This window comes from Bubalus bubalis, chromosome 6 (genome assembly GCF_019923935.1).
Source record: "Bubalus bubalis isolate 160015118507 breed Murrah chromosome 6, NDDB_SH_1, whole genome shotgun sequence".
Lineage (NCBI taxonomy): Eukaryota > Metazoa > Chordata > Mammalia > Artiodactyla > Bovidae > Bubalus > Bubalus bubalis.
The window spans coordinates 21135459-21156090 of NC_059162.1; the positions used below are offsets into that span (position 1 = coordinate 21135459).

Genomic DNA, 20632 nt, shown 5'->3' on the forward strand with positions numbered 1-20632 from the left:
AAAAGGAAGGTAAGTGGTGGCACCAGGACTAATAGGAGGCCCCCTGAATGTTGAGCTCATTACATTTGGGCTAAATATTCTCTGCCGTTCCTGGTTCCTGGTTTCCTGTCTAGCTTTTGCCCCTGATCTGTGTGCTTGAGGCGGACCCTGGCAACCAGCATTTCCCTGTCTTGCTTGCCCATGGAATCCAATGGGTGCAGCCAAACAAATGAGATCAGAAGGGAGAGGGGAGGAATGTGAATGAAAAAGTTTACCTGCCATATCAGCAAACAAAGCATGCTGTGCCATCTAGCCACCAGCCACTACCGACCTTAATAAGTGCATTAAGAAGAAACCTATCTGTTGTTGCAGTAGAAAAAGGCAACCCACTGCAGGATTCTCTGGAAAATCCCATGAAGAGAGGAGCATGGTGGGCTACAGTCCATGGAGTCCCACAGAGTTGGATATGACTGAGCATGCATGACTGAACACAGACTGTGGGATCTTAGGTCCACAAACCCTGGCCCACAGCTGCGAAAGCAGTAAGTTCTAACCATTAGACTTCCAGGGATTTCTTATCACATCTTAAGATGTCAGTTACCTGGGTGTAAACTTCGTTGAAGCACTTCATTGTATGTATACTTGAAAACTGCAAGAGACTGGATCATAAATGCTCTCATCACAAAAAAGAAGTGAGAATTATGTGATGGGATGGAGGTGCTAGTTAATGCTCTGGTGAGAATCATTTTGCCATATATAACTGTATCTAATCAACATGCTCAACTCACAAGTGTTATGTCAATTATGTCTCAAAAATTTGGAGAAAAAAAATTTATGAAAAAAAAGAAAGAAACCTGTGTTACTTCTTTAGAATCCATCAAAAGCCAAGGGGATACGTTCTAGTGCTGCAAGTCCAAGTGCAATGCAGCTGGGGAGGAAGAAGGACTGCTTACTCACTGGTCACCTGCCCAGGGTTGTCTGCTTTGGCTCCAGCAACTGGTGGGAACTAGACTGGCCTTCACCAGCGCCTGCAGGCTCCCACTTCATCCTCATGAGGTGTTTCGATGAGGAAATCACCAAGGATTTCTTCTTTTCCCCTAATTTATTACCACTTCTCACTGTGTCTCTTCAAGACCATTGTGGATGCTGAGTGGACAGGGCTTGAAGGAAAGGCTGCCCTTCTACTACTGGTCTCTTCTGGCCCGGAGGTTACTGCCCACGGGATCACAAACCAGGGGGCCGGGAGGTCACCGGCTCTCTGAGAACCAAAAGTCGCCGCGTGCACCCAGGTGCACCGCTCACCTGTGCCTCGCCGGCTCCAGCGTACTGAATGCACACTGCCCGGCTGAAGCTTCTCCCGCAGCGCCACGCCTGCGTGGGGCTCTAGACCCCGCGACAGGGGCCATGCTGAGGTGGCCCAGCCCTGCCCCCGACCCTGGAGGACAGGCCGCGGAGAGGCCAATCTTGACCGACCTGGCCAAAAGAGTTCTTGACCTCGGCCCAGCCCCACACACTCGAGGTTAAACGACACAAACCCTAAAGTTTCAAAGGAGGGAGACTCTCGAGTTGAATCCATCTCCCGGCCTTTATGAGGAAAGTTGAGGGAGGAAATCAGACCAAGAAAAACATTATGTGCCTCAAAATGCGTAACTAACCAAAGAAAAATAGGATTTTCTGACAAGTTGGAAGCGTGGTCTGAAAGACTGGTGTCAAAGAGAAGTGTGTTCGGTCTGAGCCAACAGAGCATCAGGTAAGGTGGGAAAACACCCTTGCCACAGGGGTGGAAGGGGAAAGACCCAGAGTTTCTTTCGGAACCCTGGGGCCTTCCCAGAAAGCATAATCCATTGACGCTGTCCCCTTTCCCACATCTGTGGTCCTTAGAGATACTTGGGATCCCAGGTCTCACCTGGGGGCCTCCATTCCAACTCCTTTTGTTTTTTTTGGAAGACAAATCACAAAGGTTTGCACCACTCTGATGTTTGCTTTTCAACTATCAAGGTCCTGAAAGCCTCTGGACCTCGCTAATGGAAGGAGTAACTGACCAGCTGCAGTTCACAGAGGAGCCTGAAATTTTGGCCTGAGAGAAGAGTTGGAGGAGTGGGGAGCAGATTCTGGGGGATCTTGGGGTCTAACTGCCTGGGGGCCCACAGGGACCTCGCTCTGGGAGAGGTGAGGAACCCTAAGTCAGGGCCTTTCAGGAACCCCAGATCCTTACTTGAGTGACCACTTGGGCTTCCAGAGGCTTCTTCCTTTGAAAATCTGAAGGCCAGCTGTGTCCAAACATGCCTTTCTTGGGCACATCACTAGGCACTAGTAGCCATGTGGTTTCTGTAGTGTAGTGGTTATCACGTTTGCCTAACACTCGAAAGGTCCCCGGTTCAATGCTATGCTATGCTAAGTCACTTCAGTCGTGTCTGACTCTGTGCGACCCCATAGATGGCAGCCCACCAGGCTCCACCGTCCCTGGGATTCTCCAGGCAAGAACACTGGAGTGAGTTGCCATTTCCTTCTCCAATGCATGAAAGTGAAAAGTGAAAGTAAAGTCGCTCAGTCGTGTCAGACCCTCAGCGACCCCATGGACTGCAGCCTTCCAGGCCCCTCCATCCATGGGATTTTCCAGGCAAGAGTACTGGAGTGGGGTGCCATTGCCTTCTCCGGTCCCTGGTTCAAAGCTGGGTGGAAATAATGTCACTTTCCCACAAACCTCTAGATTCATATTTTAAACAAAAATGGAGGCCCAGCGCAGGGAGTGAGACTTGGTGCTTCAGCTTCACCATCAGTCCTCCCAAGGAATATTCAGGGTTCATTTCCTTTAGGACTGACTGGTTTCATCTCTCCTTGACCTGCATACAGGTTTTTCAGGAAGCAGGTAAGGTGGTCTGTTTTTCCCATCTCTTGAAGAATTTACAATAGTTTGTTGTGACCCACACAGTTAAAGGCTTTAGAGTAGTTCATGAATCAGAAACAGATGTCTTTCTGGAATTCTCTGGCTTCTTCTATGATCCAGTGGATGGAAAATGGAGGAAAAGAATAGAACCAAATTAATTGGAAAAGTATATGGGAAAGGTTAAATAGAGACTACTACAAACAGTGGAAGAAACTTCATTAGTAAAATGAGTTTACAGGGTAGATGATGAGCCTACTGTTTGGTGAATTCCAGGATTCCCGGTGACCTGCTTTCCCCCGAGATCCCGGACATAGGCCCTCCTGTGTGTGTGTGTGTGTGTGTGCGCGCGATTCACATCCAGGCTAAGGCAAGGTAGTGTCTATCGCCTGTCTTGCCATTTGCCTTTTTTCTTTTTTTTACTTTGACTTATAGTTGATTTTCAATGTTGTGTTTGTTTCAGGTGTACAACAAAGTGATTCAGTTACGCACACATATACATCTAGTTTTGGTTCAGATTATTTTCCCTTACAGATTATTACAAAATATTGAGTATAGGTCCCTGGCTATACCCGAGGTGCTTGTTGGTTATCTGTTTTCTGCATAGTAGTAGTGTGTATATGTTAATCCCAAACTTCTAATTTACCCCTCCCCCTTTCCCCTTTAGTAACCATAATGTTATTTTCTATGTCTGTGGGTTTATTTCTGTTTTGTAAATATGTTCCTTTGTATCAGTTTTAGTTTTGTGTTTTAGATTTCTCATATAAGCGATGTCATATGATATTTGTCTTTCTCTGCCTGGCTTACTTCACTAGGATGACAATCTCTTGGTCCATGCATGTTGCTGTAATTGGCATTACTTCATTCTTTTTTTTTTTTTTTTTTGGGTTGAGTAATAGTCTATCCATTTACTTTTAATTCCAGCACCAGCTATGCCCCCTAGCAGTGGTGGGAGAGCAGAATTTGCCACTGGCCTGGAAGCAAAATGCAGCAAGAAGAGGAGTAAATCCCACAGCGCACAAACCTGCCAGTCAAAGCAAAACCTAGAACAACTGCTTGTCTCCCTGTTGAACAGAACACATCCCCAAAGTTTAAATATTGCCCTTCAAGGAGCCTTGCCTATAGTTACACTAACAAGATAACATGGTCATTGTTGTTGTTGTTTTCTGGTAAAGATATGTCTAATATCAGTGGGGTTTTTCTTACACTAAAGGAGAAGGCATACTGAAGAGGTTTACACTAAAATGCAAACTAGTCATCATGGTCTAGACCAGCTCCTTTCCATCCACCATCCACTGATTTTTACAGAAACAGTAAATCATTGAACTATAGGCACAGTTTGTTGAATTTTTGCAAACGTAATCAGCACCCAGATCAAGGTGTAGAAAATCTCCCCCACCCTTGAAATGCCACTTGAGCCACTTTCTAGGCAATTCCTACACTAGATCGCTTATTTTATTACCATTCTGAGATCTACTGCAAGAGTGTACTGTTGCCTGCTCTTGAAATTCAAATGAAGGAAGCTACATTTTTGGTAACTGACTTTGCTTTCATGCAACATTTTGTTCATTAAACATATTCATAGTGTTATGCACATTTCACTACTTTTGGTATTATTGGAGTAATTTTGTCGGGATTTTTTGGTGTCAACTGGTGTTCTTGATGAATATCCCATACCAATTTTTTGCATATTGTGCATTCATAGAAGTAGTACAATTGCTGGGCCATGAAGTAGGTACAAGATTAACTTTATTAGAAACTGCCAACAGTCTTCTAGAATGATTTTGAACTGACTGCTACAGGTGCAATTGCTCCACATTTGTCGGCATTTAGCGTATGAATTTTTTAAAAAGCAGTCATGCTGGAGGCTGTGTAATGTTATCTCCTTATCAGTGTGACGTTTATTTCCCGAATGAGTAAATATGTCAAGAGTATTTTCTTATAGCTTCTGGTCATTAAAATATTACCTTTGTGATCCCCGGCTTAGGCTTCACAGGAAAAGGGAACCAGGTGCTGTGGTCGGTCGCTGAGGTGTAGATGGATTTTCCTAAGTGTCTCTCAGAGACAGAGGCCCAGGCTCAGGGTATTCCCAGTGTCGACAGGTTTAGCTCCAGTGACTGGCCCAGCAATAGTGGACATGCCCAGCCTCCCAGGCTTTTACCATCTCCACCCACTTTCAGTTGAGCAAGTGCAGAATGTGTTTTTAAAATATTCTCTTTCAACCTATTCATTCACATTCATTTCCCTGAGTACTTTGAATGGCCAATTCATCTCACTACCATCAAGGGAAAACTGTTATCAGCAGCATAGGCAGGTGGTTCATGTAAAAATCAACGTCAGAATATCAATACGATGGTGATCCAGGGAAATGCCCTGCCTCTCCAGCTGCTGTTGTTTGGAATCCCCGTGGTCTCTACCAGGCAGTGGGCACGGTTTCCCTTTTCCCTTGGAAGCTCGCTCAGAAGACCTGTTAGGACAAATGTTATGTCCACTGTAGGGCAAGAGGTGAGCGAGGGAGCGGGGCTGGTGGGCGGGGGCCAGGGGTGTGGACCAAGCCTGCAGAGGCAGCGGTAGATGAGGCAGCAACAGTGGCTGTGCGTGTATGTGGTTCCGGAAGAGCTGATGAAAGGCGGTGAGTCCGGTGGGTGAGAGTGGGTGCTCTGCCTGTGTGGGGAGGGGCGGGAGGATTGGGAGATCTTTGCTAGAATTACTTTGCAGGGAGTGATTTGGTAAGGGTGGGGGAGGGGAGGAGGGCGACCCTGAGTGCAAGATGGTGGCCCGACGGGTCCATGCTTATAGTTAGCTGGCAGCAGAGATTCCGTGATCTTGAAGGTGCTTTCTCCAATGGAACGTCTTGTCCGTTGCCTTCCCGGCGTTCTGACCTCTGTGATTTCCCTACTAGGGTGAAATCGACTTCAGAATTTCTGCTTGATAATCCCTATATAGTAAAATGTCTATATTCCTTCAGGTGAACTGAGGAAAGGACAAACTCATAGTTTAAAGTAGCAGGGGACGGATAGGCATTACCTGGGAAACGTGCCAGAGGGCTTCATCCATGTATCAAAGTGTATCTTCCATACCTGGCTGATAAAAAAATTTTGTACCTCTTGATTTTGGTGATTATTTCACATCAAATAGCTGTTCATTCATGATTTGTGCATCTTGTTCTGTGAATACACCTTAATAATTTTTATCTCGGATAGAATGGGCGGTCACATGTTGCAGAACCCAGTGCAGACCATTACCGTGTTGAAGAAAAAGAAGTCAGACGCCACGTGAAACACGGAGGCCATGCCGTGACTCGGATTCGAACCGAGGTTGCTGCGGCCACAACGCAGAGTACTAACCACTATACGATCACGGCGCGCCACATACCAGGCGATGAGAACGGTCTTTACTGTCTGTCCTTTGACGTGAAAATGATTTCGATCGTTGCGCTGCTTTATTCTTGGGAACTGCAGCTATTCGTTTTCTCTCTTTCATGCTCGCTCGTCGGTTTCCCCGCTCTGTCTCTCAGTTCTGATACATTGTGACAAAAGGAAACACAATCAAACCAAACACCAATTCTCATCTCCCCAGATGCGGCACGTTCCTTCTGGGAAGTCTGGCGGTCCTCGTCCCCACCTCGCCGGCTTCTTTTCCAGCTCTTCGCAGTCGTCCCTTTGGATCCACCTTCCCGGTTAGCTGGTTCCGGCTCCCGCCCCACCGACCGCGGTCGAGCCGAGGGAGGGCAACACCAGCGGTGCAGACGGCCGGGTGAAGGCGGAGCAAAGAACCGAAAGAACCAGTACGGAGCCCACCCGGCGTCCAACCTCCCTCCGGCCCCCTCGGCTCCGGCCCGGGGCGTCTCCGGCGCGTTTCTGCCCTCGGAAATGGGTGTGGCTCCACCGGTCGTGGAAGCGGGTAATTACGCATCCATGGGGATGAGAAGTACCTTACTCGAGCGTGTCTCTGTGGCGCCACCTATTAGTGCCTTGGGCTGTTCACGGAAAGGTTGGTTGTTCTAAACACACCTTAGGAACGCCTTCCTTGAAACACTCAAAAGCTGTGTGGGTCTTTCTACGAGGCGCAACCTTTCTGGGAAAGGCAAAAGGGCTCCTCTACTGCTTCCCTCCTGTCCGGCGTCATGGTGCACAGGAGGTTTGCCAGGTCCCTGGGAGTCCAGAATTTCCTGAAGCAGTGAAACCAGTAACCGTATTTCTTTACCTTTCTCCTTTACTGAGTATGTAACAAATCCACTGTTCTGTGTTTTAATCAGTTACATATTTCTATAGGGATTTATATTTAAAATCTTTTATTTTCCCCATACAGATACCATTTCTCTTTTCCTTCCTCCCTGTGCGTACATCCAGATTTCCATCTGGTGGTGTTCTTCCTGGAGGATTCCTTTAGCATTCCTTGTATAGTGGGTCTGCTGCTGCTGAAGTCTTTCAGCCTTTGTATGTCTGTAATGGTCATTATTCACCTTCATATTGAAGGACTTTAAAGGTGGGTAGAGGAAACGGCAACCCACTCCAGTGTTCTTGCCTGGAGCATCCCAGGGACGGGGGAGCCTGGTGGGCTTCCGTCTATGGGGTCGCACAGAGTCGGACACTACTGAAGCGACTTAGCAGCAGCAGCAGCAGTGGTAGAATTCCACCTTGACGTTTTTGGCTTCTGTCCTTTGAAGAGGCTGCTCCACTGTATTATAACTTCCATGCATCTCTCTCCTCTCTCTCTCTCTTTTTAGTCTTTATTAAATTTGTTACAATATGGCTTCTGTTTCATGTGTGTGTGTGTGTGTTTTTTTTTTTTTTTTTTTTGCCATGAGGCCTGTTGGGTCTTAGCTTTCCAACCAGACATCCAACTCACACCAAGAAGGCAAAGTCTTAACCACTGGACCACCCGGGAAGTCCCTCACTTCTAGGCTTCTGATAAAATCCGACATGTGCACTTTTGTTTCTACATGTATCCGGTCTTTCTCCTCTGGTCCCTCGGGGACTATATGCTTTTTCAATGGCTTTGAGCACCTTAATTACGATGAGACTAGATGTGTTTTTTCCGTGCTGTTGTGCTCATTCATTTTGTTCATTTGGCTCCTTGGATCGGTGGGTTTATAATCTTTACTATGATTGAAATTATCTGACATTGTTCCTCCAAAACCTGTTCCTCGTCCCTGGGTATTTTCAGGAGCATCAGTCACCCATGTATCAGGTCTTTCAGTGATGTGCTAGCATTCAATGGGCAGTGCTAAAGAACGTTCAAAGTACTGGAGAATTGTGCTCACTTCCCATGCTAGTAAGGTTATGCTCAAAATCCTTCAAGCTAGGTAGGCTTCAGCATTCCACTTGAATCAAGAAATTCCAGATGTACAAGCCGGGTTTAGAAAAGTCAGAGGAAGCAGAGATCGAATTGCAAACATTTGCTGGATCATAGACAAAGCAAGGGAATTCCAGAAAAAAACATTTACTTCTGTTTCTTGTGCTACACTAAAGCCTTTGACTGTGTGGATCATAACAAACTGTGGAACACTCTAAAAGAGATGGGAATACCAGACCGTCTTCCCTGTCTCCTCAGAAGCCTGTATGCGGGTCAAGAAGCAACAGTTAGAACCTTATATGGATCAACTGACTGGTTCAAAATTGAGAAAGGAGTACAACTAGGCTGTTTACTGTCTCCCTGTTTATTTAACTTGAATGCAGAACACATCAGGGGAAATGCCAGGCTGGATGAGTTACAAGCTGGAATCAAGATTGCTGGGAAAAATATCAGCAACCTCAGGTATGCAGATGACACCACCCTAGTGGCTGAAAGCAAAGAGGAACTAAAGAGCCTCTTGATGAGAGTGAAAGAGGAGAGTGAAAAAGCCAGCTTATAACTCAATATTAAAAAAACTAAGATCATGGCATCCAGCCCCATCACTTCATGGCAAATAGAAGGGGAAAATGTGGAAGCAGTGACAAATTTTCTGTTCTTGGGCTCTACAACCACTGCGGATGGTGACTGCAGCCATGAAATTAGAAGACACTGGCTTCTTGGAAGGAAAGCGATGACAAACCTAGACAGTGTATTAAAAAGCAAAGACATCACTTTGCCCACAAAGGTCCATATAGTCAAAGCTGTGATCTTTCTTGTCGTCATGTACCAATGTGAGAGTTGGACGATGAAGAAGGCAGAATGTTGAAGAACTGATGCTTTGGAACTGTGGTGCTAGAGAAGACTCTTGAAAGTCCCTTGGATGCCGAGGAGATCAAACCAGTCAATCCTAAAGGAAATCAACCCTGAATACTCATTGGAAGGATGATGCTGAAACTCCAATACTTTGGCCACCTGATGAGAAGAGCAGACTCCTTGGAGAAGTACCTGATGCTGGGAAAGTTTGAAGGCAGAAGGAGAAAAGGGCAACAGAGGATGAGATGGTTGGACGGCATCACCGATTCAACGAACACGAACTTGGGCAAACTCTGAGAGATATTGAGGGACAGGGAGGCCTGTAGTGCTGTGGTCAGTGGAGTCACAAAGAGCCAAACACAGGTTAGCAACTGAAAAACAACGACTCTTCAATGACACTATGTTCATTTAAAGCCTTTTATTTGGACAGTGAGTTTCCATTTGGATACTGTGAACAGCTTTTCATTGCTTTGTGCTCCATAATCTTGTTTATGTTGTTTTCTGCCATGTCTAATCTGCTCTTCAATCTGGTGAATTTATTGCATTGGATGTTATAGTTTTCAGCTCTAAAGTTTGATATTTTTTGCCATTTTTGTGTGTTCTGTGTTTCTAATTAACATTTTGGACATATGTATACCGTCATGATAACTGTTAAAGTCTTCTCTGCAGATTTTTACATTGTGTCCCTTCTGGCTCAAATTCACTGACTGATTCATTCATTCATTTGTCTCCTCCTTACCTGTCATTTTCCTGCCTCTTTGCATGACTGGCATCCTTTGACTGGAGGCCAAGCACTGTCAGAGTTTCCCATTTGGGGCACTGGCTGTTTTGGTATTCCTACAAATCGTCTTGAGCTTTATCTGGGGTACATTTGAGTGACTTGTAAATGGTTTGATCCCTTTGGATCTTCCTTTCGTGATTTTTTTAGGTAGGTCAGTCTAGAGCTGCTTATTCCCAATACTGTAACAAGAGTTTTCTGAATGTTCTTCCCAATGGCCCAGGAGTTAGGAGGAGTCCATTCTGTCTGGGGGGATCGAATACAATTGCTTGTCCTGTGTGAGCACCAGGCATTGCACCAGGATCTTTTTAAAACATTCTTTCCTTGGCCTCAGGCACTTTCTTCATAACAATACCCCATCATTACTCTGCTGAGTACTTGAGGGAGACCCTTTCATATCCCAGCATTCTCTCTCTCTCCCACTCTCTCTCATCACTGGACCTTTCTTCATGTTTCTTTCTTTTATTATTAACTTTTATTGAAGTATAGCTGATTTACGATGTTGTGATAATAGCAAAGTGAATCAGCTATACATATACATATATCCCCTCTTTTTTGGATTTCCTTCTCATTTAGGTAACCACAGAGCATTCGGTATTTCCCTATGCCATAGAGTAGGTTCCCATTTGTTATTTACTCTATACATAGCATCAATAGTGTACATAGGTAAATCCTAACTTCCCAATTCCTCTGACTCCCCTTTCCCCCTTGATATCCATACCTTTGTTCTCTCCCTCTGTGTCCCTACTTCTGCTTTGCAAATAGGAATCATTTGCAAAGCAAATGATTGGATCTTTGTCCTGTGAACTCTAGCTGCCTTGGTCTCCACCAACACTCAGCTTCTTGAGTCCAGTGGATTGACCTCAAATCCTCCTCTTGGTGCCCAGCGTGGGAACTCACCGAAAGCAGGAAGCTGGGCCCATGGCAAGACTCATCTTGTTTGTTTGTCACCTCTCAGGGCTTGCTATCCTTTGCTGCCTGATTTCCAGTGTCTTAGAAGCTAGTATTTCATGGTTTTTGTCTTTTTGTTCCTTTGGGAGTGGGACAAAGGGGGAGAGTGAGCTTTAGGAAGGAGGGTTAATCTGATTTCTGTCGCTGCACCTTTGCTAGAAACTGAAGGCATCTCTTTATGTTCTTAGTTTCCCCTAAATAGATGTGCTAATGTATATTCCAATGTATTTTGCCGACTCAAGGAAAGAGTCTTTTTCTTCATGGTCTTGCCATCACAAGAAATTGTCAATACACCTGTCTGTTACTCTAACAAAGGAATTTGTGCCCTACTGACTCAACTTAGCGGGAGGTACAATGAAAAGACAATGTGTACATTTCAGAGATTACACATATTCAGCAGCTAAACTTCCAAGCTGATTGGAAAGTATTCTAATAATTGTAACTGTTTTCAGTGGTGACCAAGTCATTGAGTCCAGACAAGACCAGCCAGAATGACTCTGGAGAGCCTCTTGCAGAGCAGTTTATGGATTACAGGAGTTAAAAAAAAAAAAAAAAAAGCCCACTAGTCCCAGACATTTATCCTCTTCCCTTCCCCTATGATTTGAATTTTTGCTTTGGTTGGATGCACACAATCTAATGTGGGGTCTCCCTCCAATATACGGGTACATTTGCAAGCCCGAGGCTCTCTCCGCATGATATCTTGACAGTACATGGCTACATCCGGAAAAATTATCTCATTTGAGACACATTGTTGCAAGCTACAGAATCCTGCACCGATAATACATCGTGTGCACACCTGGATCCTTAGAGTTATTGGTTCACCTTCCACTGATTCCTCAGTTGAAGCTCAGGAGGAAACAAGAGCTCTTTCAATTTTCTGTACTCAGTCGAGGATGTCTCTGGGTTCTAGGACATTTCTCTCTGCCCCTCTCTCACCCTCTTGGAGTCTGTGCCCTTCTGTCTCTCTCTGTCCCTCATACTCTAGGCCTCTGTGGATCTTACCCACTTTCTGTCCTCCTCATCTGTTTTCCGCAAATGTGCATTAGGAGTCCTTCAGTCAGCAAGCACTTACTAGGCGCTCACCAGGCACCAGGCCCTTCTCCAGGAAAACTGCTGTATCAGGAGCAAAGTCAAGGTCCCACTCCTTGGTGCATTCACACCAGGAGGCATCAAAAATAAGAATCTCTCTCTCTCTCTCTCTCTCTCTCTCTCTCTCACACACACACGAATAAAAATCACAGCAGGAGAACAACCTGTCATGTTCTCAGGTTCATCTGCCTGCCAGTGCCTAAGGACCCCAGCAGTGAGTAAAAAAGAATTACATAGCACATGGAAAAATGGTGACTTGAGATCTAGAAGACAGGTAACTAAGAATCAGGAATTAAAAAAAAAAAAAATAAACGAGTGCTTCCAGTAAACAACAGGTCCTTACTTCTCAGCTTAGGGAGTCCATGTGTTGTGCTCTTCTTCAAGTGACATTACGGCTACATTCAGGAACATCTCCTAAAGGTACCCACACATTCTCTTAAGCTGTTAACCTATAGCCCCTCTATATATAATCTATAAAAATGTGGGCAGCATTATATTTAAACAGTGTTTTGTTATTTCTACCTTAAATAGAAATTCTCCAGGCAAAGATTATACATTAATCCAACCAATTTAATATCAGTCAAAGAACTTAAAGTTAATGATAGATCTTAAAATCGTAAATTGAGCTGAATCGTGGCAGATAAATACTACTTAGAAGCACATATTAGATGATAGCTAAAAGCATTGACCCCAAATTGAAAGGGGAATAATTAAGTCACTATGATTTGAGACTCAAAAGACTTAATCCAGATTTAAAAGATATTATATGGTATATTTAATTTACTGGGATACATAATTTTATTTTATTTTTTTTTTTTTAATTTTATTTTATTTTTAAACTTTACATAACTATTTAGTTAAACTTTATAAATAATAATAAATGTGAAAGTCACCATGAAGGAGTTTTTAGACCAAAATTATTAAAGCAGTGTGGTACATACCAGGAGTCATCTCTGGGAGCATGACAGGACAAATATTTTCTATGTAATTATAATCAATTATTAGAATTTCAGGAGTGTAAAAGTATTTGAGATTCATCCTTATCATCAACTTGAATTTTATTCTTGTTTGTAGCATGGAGAGCACTAATTTATCTAAAGCTAAACCTTTTTTATATTCCTGAGTTCAGTTCAGTTCAGTTCAGTCACTCAGTCGTGTCCCACTCTTTGCAACCCCATGAATCGCAGCATGCCAGGCCTCCCTGTCCCTCACCAACACCCGGAGTTCACTCAGACTCACGTCCATCGAGTCAGTGATGCCATCCAGCTATCTCATCCTCTGTTGTCCCCTTCTCCTCCTGCCCCCAATCCCTCTCAGCATCAGAGTCTTTTTCAATGAGTCAACTCTTCGCATGAGGTGGCCAAAGTACTGGAGTTTCAGCTTCAGCATCATACCCTCCAAAGAAATCCCAGGGCTGATCTCCTTTAGAGTGGACTGGTTGGATCTCCTTGCAGTCCAAGGGACTCTCAAGAGTCTTCTCCAACACCACAGTTCAAAAGCATCAATTCTTCGGCACTCAGCCTTCTTCACAGTCCAACTCTCACATCCATACATGACCACAGGAAAAACCATAGCCTTGACTAGACATTTCAGCAAAACAAAGGGAAAAAAAAAGAAAAGACCTACATGGTTGCTCTTCACTGAGATAGAAAAGGTGGTTCAGAATGCCACTTTGAAGAGAGGCAGAATGACATATGTGTGGGAAAACAGGGTGCCTCTGTGCTTGAATTCAGACTGGACCTGGGAATGGGTCAAAGCCAGAACACAAGACTAAGCATTATTGTCATAGGCCAGCCACCCAACCGACAGCACCCACACAGCAGTTCTGGGAAGCTTTTGAGAGTATTCCCCTCCCTTTGAAGCATTTCCCATCTGGTTCTCTCATCTTCCAACCACAGGGAAGGATTCTTCACCTCTGTGTCCTGACAGAACACTTTATGCCCCCTGCTGGGCACAGGGAGCCAGGCAGGAGCCAAGGGGGCAGCTGCACTGCCACGATGGGTTTCTAGCAAAGGGGCGTGGCAATCCCATGAACAGAGGAGCCTGGTGGGCTAGAGTCCAAGGCATGGCAAAGAGTTTTGGACAAGACTGGGCCAGTGAGCACGAGCACCAGGCAGTTCCACCACTCAGATGGATCCAAAGCACACCTGAGTGCCCGCCAAAGCAACCCACAGGAGGCCAGAGGGCAGAGGGCAGGTGAGAGCGGAGGATGAAAGCCTAGACCGTCCTACAAGCACAGGGCATGAGTGGCCTGCACTTGAGAAAGACCTGAATAAAACTCCATCTAGGCTATCCCTGCAAATATGCGTGCTATGGCAGCATTGGTGGTTCGGTGGTAGAATTCTTGCCTCCCACGTGGGAGACCCGGGTTCGATTCCCGGCCATTGCATTGTGATTGTGTTTGTTTTGGGCTTCGCTGGCTCATGGACAGAGGAATGCTACAGTCCAAGGGATGGCCAAAAGGACTGAGCGACTAACACACATATACCTTCTCTACATCCTAAAGAGAAGGGATTCCAGGTTCCTGAAGGGCCAAGAGAGCCCTCTTCCGGACGGTACAGCTGTTCCCTGGCCTTCATCCAGTTGGTCCTCCTGCCATTATCGGGGAGGCCCCGGAGTCGGGACAGACCTCAGGGAGTAGATTGACACGCTCTTCACCGGCTGAGAACCAAGTGGCCCCTGCTTCACAAGGAAATGGGTTCGGGAAGAGAGCTTGACCTCTCACCACACCTGGATTGCAGGTCTTCCCCCACGACCTGCGGCACTTACTTTGATCGGCCTAGGATGAGGCTGAACCTCTGATCGAGGTGTAAGGCAGCCGGTGTTGCGCTTTGTCTTGGGCTGCGTCTCTCTTCTGGGCATTTCTTCGGGGGCAGGGGATGGCTCCCTCCCTTCAGCGCGCTCCAACCGCCGGCTCTGGATCCCCGCCCCTTCTCCTGGTGCTGCAGGGCGCTGTGTGTCTGTGGTCCCTCGGGCGCCCGCTGTGCATCCACCCTGACCTAGAGAGGACACCGCACCCTCGTCCGGTCCAAGCAGGACGGCAGCACGCCGGACGCGACAGAAAGACGACGAACCCGCTCCTCTGTCTGGACGTGAGAGGTGAAAACTAGGACCTGTAGGGGAGGAAAGCAAGGGGAAATCTCATGAAACTGAAAGGTTGTTGTTGAATCACGCAAAGATACCGGGATTCTTGGCCCTCGGAGGAGAAGAATTCAATCCGGGGCCAGAGACGAGGCTTGACCGCTCAGAGCTTTTGTGTAATAAAGTTTTATTAAAGTATAAAGGAACTGGATGCTTGGGGCTGGTGCACTGGGACGACCCAGAGGGATGGAATGGGGAGGGAGGAGGGAGGAGGGTTCAGGATGGGGAACACATGTATACCTGTGGCAGATTAATTTTGATATTTGGCAAATCTAATACGGTTATGTAAAGTTTAAAAATAAAATAAAATCAAAAACAAAAAAAAAAAATAAAAAAAATAAAGTATAAAGGAGATAGAGAAAGCTTCTCACATAGGCATCAGAAGGGGGCAGAAGAGTACTCCCCTGCTAGCTTCGGCTGGATGTTATATAGTCACTAGCAAGCAGTCTGTTAATGAAAGAAAGGAATGTCTTAAAATTCAGAATGGCACCAGGCCCCTCACCCATAAGATGCATTTTGGGATAATCGTGGCCCCAAATGGTTTATCCTGGGCCATAAAATGATTAACTTGAATCTTGAAGAAGGGCAGACCACCATACAAATAGTTTCATTTACATAGATTAGGGGAACAATATCTGAGTATAACATACTGGTTTGTCAAATAGGTTCTGAGCCAAGAGGCGGAACCGACTTGAAGACCGAGTTTGGGGGTAAATGCATAGTACATTAGCATAGCTTAAGACAAACATTTCCATAAGAAAAAGGCATTGCTTAACTTCAGGTGAAACCAGGTGTCATTATGGCAACACAGTATTTTAAGAGAAACCTCCTTTTAAATTTGTATAGAGAAGGAAAAAATATCGCTAGTTTGTTTCCTCCTGCCGCTTACGAGAGAGAAAAATGTCTGACACTTGCAGGCTATTTCCTCGGTATGGAGACCCCTGGCCTTCCTGCCTGTTACCCTCTCAAAACGTCCTGATCTAAAGCCATTTTCAAGTCCGCCTCTTTGGGGACTCAGACCTCCAGACGCACTCGGAATCCACGCGGAATCAGCCGGAGCCCCGCGGCCCTGGGGGCCGGTGCGCATCCTGGGTGCGCCTTCCTGGGGGTTTGAGCCCCTGAACCTCAGACGGGAAAGAAACGCAGTGACCGCCGCCCTAAGAAAAGGAGAAAAGCCACTGCTGGAAAAAAACGGCATATGCATCCCTAAACTTGAGAAGCTTTATTTCTAAAGGAAACCAGAGACAGACAAACACACAGACAACATGGCATTAAAGTCTTTCAGCGAAAAGAAATTCTGCTTGCTGTGAGGTGAACAAGAAAACTCTTCAAGACACCTGCTTTCTGAGAAAACCGCCTTTACCTCTCTGTTAAAATTCACTCTCCATGAAATGTTGAACTGGAAAATTCAAACTGGAAAAAAGGCAAACAAAAGACTTTTCAGACATTGTAAAATGTAAAGCAAAGCTGTCCTTCAAGAATAATCTCAAGTTTGATGAGAAAGGAATGAAGACCGTCAGATCTGCGTGGACTGCGCCTGGCTCCTCCGCGGCTTTATGCGGGGCCAGGTCGGCAAACGAATTCAACAAATGACCTGAGCCTCAGCCTTTGCTGCACTTCCTGCTAAACTTGAAAATGTGATGCAAGTCTTGCGTTATCTCAGTTATATTAGATCCTGAGAAACCCCTGCCCCCATGCCCGCCCAGTGCCCGACGGCACCATAGAAGTGCTGTGATAGGGCTGTGAGAGAGCGCGGGTCAGGCGCATCGGAGCAGAGGGGAGGGCAGGTCAGAGGAGAGGGCATGTCATTCGTTTCACGAGTGGAATTTAAAGCATCGAGCTCGCTGCCCGCTGGCTCCATGAAAAGGGACTGCAAAGCGCGCATTCGCAGCCTGAAAGGGCTGCGTCCACCTTGCAGGACGTCGGGCCGCCTGGGGATCAGACTCACCTAACTCCCCTGGCTGCTAGGGCTCCTGAAAACTGAGGCCTCAGCGGGGGCGACCTCTGAGCTTGGGCGCAAAGCTGGCACACAGGGACCTCGCTCCTGGAGAAGCGTGGAACCCTAAATCAGCTCCTTTCAGGAACTGCAGATCCTTACTTGACGGATTGCCTGTGTTTCCAGAATCCTCTTCCTTTGAAAATTTGAAGGTCAGGTGTGTTCAAACATGCAGTTCTTGGATATGTCACTAGACAAAAGCGGCCGTGTGGTTTCCGTAGTGTAGTGGTTATCACGTTCGCTTAACACGCGAAAGGTCCCCGGTTCGAAACCGGGCGGAAACAACTCCACTTTCCCGCAAGCTTTTAGATTCATATTTTAAACCCAAAATGAAGGCCTGCCGCATGGAGTGAGGCTTGGAACTTCAGCTTCACCGTCAGTCTTTCCAGTGAATATTCAGTGTTGATTTCCTTTCCTGACTGGTTTGAACTCTCCTTGACCTGCATACAGGTTTTTCAGGAGACAGGTAAGGTGGTCTGGTATTCCCATCTCTTGAAGAATTTTCCACAATTTGTTGTGATCCAAACAAAGGCTTTAGCGGAGTCAATGAGGCAGAAATAGATGTCTTTCTGGAATTCTCTTGCTTTTTCTATGATTCAATGAATGAAAAACGGAGGAAAAGAAAAGAACAAAATTATTCGGAAAATATATGGAAAAAGTTAAATAGAGACCACTACTAACAGTGGAAGAAACTTCATTGGTAAAAGGAGATTACAGGATGATGATGATGAGCCTACTCTTTCATGAATTCTAGGATTCCCAGTCAACCTGTTTTCCTGCAGAGATCCTCTCTGAGGATCAGGTACTATCTGGTCGTACGTCCTTCCGTGTGTGTGTATACAAGACACAGTGGAGTAGGGTAGTAGTGGAGCTTGGGAGAGGATGCCCAGACTAGAAGCAATCGTACATCATTTACATTTTAAAAGAGTGAAACAACTCCCTGGGTGGGCTCGAACCACCAGCCTTTCGGTTAACAGCCCAGAGCGCTAACCGATTGTGCCACAGAGACCTGAGACAAGTTTATTCCTCCCTCCCACCGAAAGCAAGCATACTTAGGGACCTAGGCAGAGCCACCTGTGTTTCGCAGCATGCAGTTTCCGCCTAATAGTGTGTTCCTAGCACGGCGTTTCTCCAGACAGCGGGAGAGATGGAGTCCACGCAGCCTGTTCGTTCCCGTCGGGAAGCCGAGATGTTCCTAGGGCAGAAGGTCACCTGAGCGCCCCCGCCGCGCATTGCGCCCAAGAGACGCCCGAGCCTGAGCCGAGGGGCCCCCGAAGGAAGCTGCTGGCTCTTGGTGTTTGCTATCCCTTCCTCCGACTATTTGTGCTTCTGGGCAGCGGTTTAGTGCGTGTGGTCCGTGTGGCTGCAGCTGGCAAGAGACCAGTTTGTCGTGATCCACACAGTTAAAGGCTTTACCTGTCTTTGGACTTAGGGAAAAGAAAGGTGTGAGGCCGGCGAAAACATCCGAGGAAGGACAAGACCAGGAGAGAACAGAGAATGAGCCAGAAGAGAGAAAGGGACTGGAAGGGAGAGGAGAGGGCTGGTACCGCGGTGGGAGCCGTCGCTGGGTTGGGGCATCACAGCGCCTCATTCAGGAGCCGTGCCCACCATTACTGAGGTGTCCAGGAATCCGGTTCACCCCAAATTGCAAAGCTGCTGGCCTGGCATTTGTTCTGGCATTTTCCTTTGCCGGTTCCATGAGGAAGGGCAAGGTGGGCAGTGTGGGTTTGCAGGTGAATGCAAGACCTATGGGCTACCTTGGGGATGACTGGTGGGCAAGGAAACACAGAAATTCACTTTTCCATTTGCAGGCTGGTCTTCAGGGTCTGGGTGGGAAACTGGAAAATCTGAGTGCCGATAGCAGTATTTATTTAGAGATAAGGAGATCAATAGCCAAGCAGTCAGTGAAAGTGGTTATGTTGGTGGGGGAGTGGGAGTGGGAACCTGACTGGGGCCAGTGGAGTACTCTTTGGGGTATATGTAACTAGGAATCATTCGCATGTGTGTGTGTGTGTGTGTGTGTGTGTGTGTGTGTGTATACAAACATATATACATAGTAAGGAGCATTGCTTATATTTTAACTTTAAATTTTTACATAGTCATAAATAAATATATATCTTATCTAAAATTCTGGGTCTTGTGTCATGTATAAGAAGGTTTTCCACTTAAAACCTTAATTTTTTTTATTGGGGGATATTTGAAGCAAGGAATTGGACTACTGTTCTTTGATGAGCTGATCAGATGAACTAGTAAACTGGCAGATCCCACCAGCCCAGGAGGCTACCACTGCCACTGTAAGGCATCAGGAACTTAAAGCCACACCCAGACTTTATGCAGTGCAGTGCCAAAATGCAACACCTTACACTCAGTGGTGACATGCAAAGTGCCATGTGCTGAGGCACTGTCTACAAGTTTTACATGGGTGTTCTCACTTTATCCTTTCAGCAGGCTTCCATCGTATCATCATCCTCATTTCACATATGAGAAACCTCAGATATGGAAGGTTAAGTAACTTGTCTAGTCACTCATCAGTGAGTGGGAATCTGAAACCAGCATTTTGAACTGGAAGCCTGCCTGGCTCCACAGGATATGGTGCCCATCAAAGAGGAACACAAATGGTAAAAATGTTTGGCAAGAAATTTAAGACTGTATATTTCTTTCACAAAACACCAAGGAGGAGTCACGTAACATGAATAAAATTGTCTGCAATATTCTCATGAACCACTTGCCTCCCAAACACCTTTCTTATTCCAAGAGCTGCTCCCCTTGAATCCCCAACTTAAACACACCTTCTGCAAGAACTAGATTTTTCCTCCCTTTTATCCTTTCCTCTCACCTTTCTAATACCTCTTCCACAGCTCTTCTGTTCTTTCACTTCCAGGTCATTCATTTTTTTAATTACAAATATTAAATATATCCAAAGAAGGAAATAAGCAGTCATCCATAGTCCCACCTCCTGGAAGGGACTACTGTTATCATCTTTGCATGTTTTCCTTCAAATCTGTTTTTAAATTATCCTAAGTTGTAGCAAAAGGTGCATGGGTTCATGCTAAGTCATTTCAGTCCTGTCTGACTCTTTTGGACCCCAGTGACTGTAGCCTGCCCGGCTCCTCTGACCGTGAGAGGATTCCAGGCCAGAATATGGAGTGGGTAGCTATGCCCTCCTCCAGGGAATCTTCCTGAACCAGGGATAGACCCCACATCTCTTGTGTCTCTTGCATTGGCAGGTGGGTTCTTTACCATTAGTATCACCTGGGAAGCCCCTAAAGTATGTAGGTTTATTTTTCAAATTTCAAATAATGCACAAAATACAAATATGTAAAATTTTGAAACATCTTAAATTCAAAAGTAACTTCTGTTAATGTAGGTAAATGCTGCTGGAGTCATTTAGGTATATCAACAGAGAGAAGAATATATATAAATATGCTTTTATATGATTGAGCTCTTATGGGTTCTATTCCTATTTTCAAGTATTTCAATTTAATAGTGCATAAATTTAATGAAAAAAATACTAAAATGAAGAAACTGTTGAGCTTTCAATCAAATTGTTTACCTTAAGAGATATACATTTCTAAAAGAACCCTCTAATGCTAATAATAATGATTATAATTGAATTAAGTTATTAAAATTTGGAAGGATTCTTCTCAAAGTAATTTTTAAAAAT

General features: G+C 45.6%; 2 non-coding genes across 2 annotated transcripts; one reads left to right on the plus strand and one right to left on the minus strand.

Moving 5' to 3' along the window:
* Window positions 1-6155: 6155 nt before the first annotated feature.
* Window positions 6156-6227, minus strand: TRNAH-GUG. Its single transcript has one exon. It is a non-coding gene; the product is annotated as a tRNA-His (tRNA).
* Window positions 6228-17179: 10952 nt separating this feature from the next.
* Window positions 17180-17252, plus strand: TRNAV-AAC. Its single transcript has one exon. It is a non-coding gene; the product is annotated as a tRNA-Val (tRNA).
* Window positions 17253-20632: the final 3380 nt, after the last annotated feature.